Source organism: Egretta garzetta, unplaced genomic scaffold (genome assembly GCF_000687185.1).
Source record: "Egretta garzetta isolate BGI_Z169 unplaced genomic scaffold, ASM68718v1 scaffold435, whole genome shotgun sequence".
Classification (NCBI taxonomy): domain Eukaryota; kingdom Metazoa; phylum Chordata; class Aves; order Pelecaniformes; family Ardeidae; genus Egretta; species Egretta garzetta.
The window spans coordinates 425881-430945 of NW_009259691.1; the positions used below are offsets into that span (position 1 = coordinate 425881).

The 5065-nt window shown below is 37.1% G+C and overlaps 1 protein-coding gene across 2 annotated transcripts in view; it reads right to left on the reverse strand.

The window, feature by feature from the left end:
- TTC8 (tetratricopeptide repeat domain 8) overlaps positions 1-202 on the reverse strand; it is a 37240-nt gene extending 37038 nt beyond the window's left edge. Inside the window, exon 1 of one of the 2 annotated variants that reach the window (XM_035894280.1) lies at positions 169-202. The gene's annotated coding sequence lies outside the window, so the exon portion shown is untranslated. The remainder of the gene's footprint in view (positions 1-168) is intronic. The other variant, XM_035894281.1, reaches the window with a different exon arrangement.
- Between the last annotated feature and the right edge of the window lie 4863 nt (positions 203-5065).

Here is a 5065-nt window from a genome sequence, read left to right on the forward strand (position 1 = left end):
TAAAAGCTGCCTTTTTAAAATACACTTTATCAAATGTACTGCCTAACCAATGATGAGAAACAAATTTATGCCATTAAGGATTTAACAACAAAGTAAGTATTATTCAGTGTATCAGAAATTCTTCCTAATGCTTGTATCTAATAATTGTATTTATGAAAATAATTTTACCTGAAACACGGTGTATTCAGAGTCAGGCTCCTGAAAAGAGAGGAAACAGGAATTGAGGAATGGAAATGCCAAACAATAAAAAGAACTATAAAAATGAAATTATAGTCTGTGACCACCTCATTTTGCACAAACATTTTCTCTCTGACATATAGATCCAAATTTCCCTTTTATTACATTATCTCAACTTACCCACATTATGGAGCTAATCAATGTCTTACACAATAAGAGCAGATTTGCAGTAAGTACATTTTTCAGGTATCTTACGCTTTCTTGCTTCTGCTGGATCATGTTGGCCAAATCTTAGATTACCATTACAGAATTATTAAACTGAAAAATGGTACATTAAAAAAAAAAACACAACAAAACAACTTGGAAGATGTAAGCAAATCTCTTAGAAGTTAATCAGATTATTAGGCCATGGGCTTTTGAATACCTATGTAATAAAATCAATCTGTGCATTTTTATTAGCTGCTGATGGCAATCACACTGATATCACTGAAGTACATAAAATAGAATTTCTGCCCATGTTCTGGGGGGTTTTGGACTTTTATGATGGAAATGATGTATTGTATTCTGGACAGTAATGCTATAAGTAGAATAAATGTCAAACTAATGGCTTACTGCACCATCCAATAAACAAAAGGAAAACTACCAGATGAAGCCTCCTACAAGCCAAGAAACTGGAACTTGCATCTGCTTGAAAACTTGAAGTAAAAGTGAGTAAATACTAACAACAGGAAATGCAGGTTTATCAACATTTATCGTGTAATTATCATGTTTAGATAATATTTAAACTGTCCTTCAGGGTTTCTGCTGCTCACTTCCAGGGACCAGGAGAGGGATTTTTCCTCTCTAACGTATCACTTACCTTTAGGGGGAAAGACAAGGAAGGTGGGAGATAGATGTTACTATCTCTGACACTACTAGTCTGTTGTAGAGCCAGATCATTTCTGCTCCTAGAGGTAAATTTCTTATACATCTGGCCTTGTGTAAATCTATCACAGTTAAACCAGCTATATTAGATTGAGTACAGAACCTTAGAGTAATTCAGACTAGAAAGGGAGTTCAGGTGGTCTCTGGCCCTGCTCAAAGCAAAGTCAGCTACGAGGTCAGCTCAGAGCTTTGTCCAGTTGGGTCTTACAAACTTCCAATGATGGAGACTGCACATGCCCCTGTGCAACCTGTTCCCATGCCTGACTGTCCTCACAGAGAAATGTTTTTCCCTTATATCAAGCCAAAGCCGCCTTCATTGCAATTTACGTTCGCTGTCTCTCACTCCATGCACCACTGTGAAGGGCCTAGCTCCAGCTTCTCGATAACCTCCCTGTGTGTATCAGAAGGCTGCTGTTAGATCAGACCAACGTGGTCCAGCTGAAGCACTGCCCAGCGTGCTGTTAGCATCCTTTGCAGCCAGGGCACACTGCTGGCTCATGTTTCACCAAGAGAATGGCGAGGTCCAGCTCGCTCTTCTCCTCTGTAGTATGAGACATGGTCTACTTCTTTCAATCTGAGCATTTTTACTCAGTAAATTCCATGACAGCAGGGACACAGAAGACTGGTGATTCTCTTGCATCTTCCTTCTGTAGTGTACTGGAATTTCTGTGGCCTTTTAAGGATCATATTTAGAATCACAAACTTGTTCACCAGTGTTAGAATGCATAACGCAGCTTACAAACTGAGAATTCTGTGGAACTAAACGTTAATTGAGGGATTAATCTCACCTGTCTGTGATGTACCTGCGCTTGACTAAGGCACTGAAACTGCCTTTGTATTTTAGATGTATGATTAAATGAACTCCAAATTCTTTTAATATGTTATCTGTAGTATTAGTCTTCTAAAAAATACTGTTCTAGCTTTCTAAGTAATAAAGCAAAGGACATTGAGACATTTCAGCTTTCATTTTATTCACGCCATTGTGTCCGAGTGTTACAGCACATATGGTGTACTAGAAAATGGTTTAAGAGCAGTAGGTGATCTTCCATACCGTATGTGCTACAGTAACTAACGAAGACAAGGTTAGGAATATTATATCAACGCTAACTCAAAAATGCCTTGATGTTACAGATGTGTATCTTCCCTCCGGCACTGTTCATTCGTTTAAAAAAAAAATTTTAAAAATAAACCAAATTTGCTTATGCAAAAGCATTCATATTACTGAAAAATTCAGAAATGACATCCCTCATCACTTTGTTAAAAAGTAGAATTGACTGATAATACTTACTAAAGACATTGCTCTCTCATAATGGTAGGTGACAGTATTGTTCATACATCCTAATATATTGTCTCGGTTTTTGACAAGAAGTAACTTCAGATTTTAAATAACCCTCAGGCAGGTGATAGAACCCTACCATTACACACAAGGCTGGAACAACAAAAGCTAACATTAAAATATAATATATTTTAACATGGGTGGATCCAGCAGTTGCTACTCATGTAAGTAATCCAATGGAACTAGATTCCGAATAAAGATTTCTTTGAGAGGATTAAAAAATAGCGTTGCCCTGTAAGCTTGTATCTCAAAACAAAAGGTCAAATTTATTCTTCATTTACACATATAAAGCTCCTTTGAAATTAATAAGATTGTAAAAGCAATGAAGGAAGGATTTAACCCAGATCTCTAAATCCTCTGAGGGCATTTTAAAATTAAAGTTAACGTGTAAAGTCAGTTTATTTGAAGATCAAAAATATTTAGAAAAAATTAAGTCTTCTGATGCTTATAGCCTAGAAGAGGGAATGAAACAAGATTACATACCTTATATACTAATAAAGTTTTATTCTACAATTAATTTCAGATGAGTATGATCTAATACGTGCAGAATATTAAAATCAGTATATTCTGAAAATGCTCTTCAAATGATTGAGAGCATAAACACAGAAAAAACATTACCCAGGAACAATGTCTTCACTGTATGTATCACTAATTTTTATGCATAAACTTAATAGTTACAGTCTCTTGAACCAGTAACCGATTTCAGTTGAAGGTGCTTTTTCAAATCAAGTTCCAGGTACATAAACATATCTGTGATAACCTTATTATGACCTTACAAAAACAGTATGCAAGTACTAGTAGCTGAAAGTTCACTGTGGGAGAAAAAAGGACAGATGAACAAAAGTGAATCCTCGTAGTGGACCATTAATCAAGTTAAAGGCAGGACATCCACTGTATGTCTATTAATTATGTTAGGCATTTTTTTTTAACTGTTAAACTACAGCATGCCTCATACATTGGTGCTGGTTATTGCCTTGAATCTGACATATGGAACACAAAGAAGAGTAATCAGATTAGGTAACTAATCAGGATGATCAACAGAGACAGTCCTGGATTGTATTTCCTCTAGGTCATGCAATTACTATAAACATACAAGGCAATGCCTGTTTGCTTACAATAAGAAATAATTAAATGGAACATCAGTGCTTTATGTGCTTGTATGCCCAAATGCTAGTCATAGAAAACATAGCTTTTATCCACCCTGAGATAAGACTGTCAGCACAGAAATAAATTCCATCAATAAAATTTATATTCCTAATTCTTAAATGAAGAAATGCACAGGGCATTTTATAGAAAAAAATATTTCAGTCTTCCATAAAATCTAACTCAGTAGCAGCTAATTATTATTCTATCAAAATGTTTGGCACATTTTATTCATTAAGAGCTCTTCAGGAAAACACAATTTATTTTAAAATGCTTTCATTTCATTGATGTGTTCTTTAAGAATTCAAGTTTATAACAGCATAGCATTTAATACTGTTACATAAGAAAATTCCTGATTCATGCCCAGTTGGCTAAAGGTCAACGCCATACTTTAAACACCTCCTAGGGCTTGCCGCACCTAGCGACAGAGTTCAAAGAGAGTTCTACATCCATTAAGATAGCTTCTAAATGCATGTACATGTAACTATTGATTGGACCTTCTTGGGACCTTCAAATCATCTTTTACCATCTTCCTAAAGGAGAACTTCTTAAATGTCATTGTACTTGTGCCGAAAACATATTCTGAATACTAAGCTATATGTACAGGCATTGGTAAATTGAGACATATATCAAGATGTACTGGCCAAGAAAATTTCTTATTGCATTTATAAGTGTGACTGGCAAAAATGCCTACTTCTAAGGTTATTGTAGAAAGCTGATTTCACCTGCCCATAGTTTTGTGACAGTGTAGCAGATGCAACAGCACAGGAGTGGTGGCATCATCTAGCAGACCAGCTGACAGCTGGGAAAAATGGACAGGCTTTCAGACAAGCAAGGTCGTCTCTTTCAGGCATGAAAATACTCTCACATTATGCACTGTTAGTCTCTTCCTTTACTTACTTATTCCTACATTGCATGTCCTAGAAGGGAGAAGGCTAGTTGTCTGAGCATGGAAAAGTTCTGACCTGTAACAGTCACAGTTTAACTCAACCATTCCTGAGCATCTCTTTAAAGGACACCATCTCCTGCGGCTTGGCTTGTATCATATCCTAATGCCTGCTTTTCAAAGAAGTGAATCTCTGAACAGCGACCGAGGCTACTGTTCTTGTAAGATCCTCTTCCCTGGTTGCAGGGGTCGGGAGGCACATGCTTAGGAGAATATGGGACAAGAGGATGAGAACAGATGGCACGGTGATTACAGCAGCTGGGCGTTCCCTTGTGCTGCACAGCAGCTCACTCAGTCCAAACTTTCCCTAAGTGTTGTCATTTGTCTGCTTGCTTTCCTGCTGCCCAGCGTGACATGTCTTGGGCCTGATTTGCAGGAGTGCTCCCATTAAGGGTTTGACCATGAAATATTTTAAAATTGCTATGTGATTTTTAAGCATAATAAACCAAACATAGAATCATAGAATCATAGAATGTTTTGGGTTGGAAGGGACCACTAGAGGTCATCGAGTCCAACCCCCCTGCAGTCAGCAGGGACAC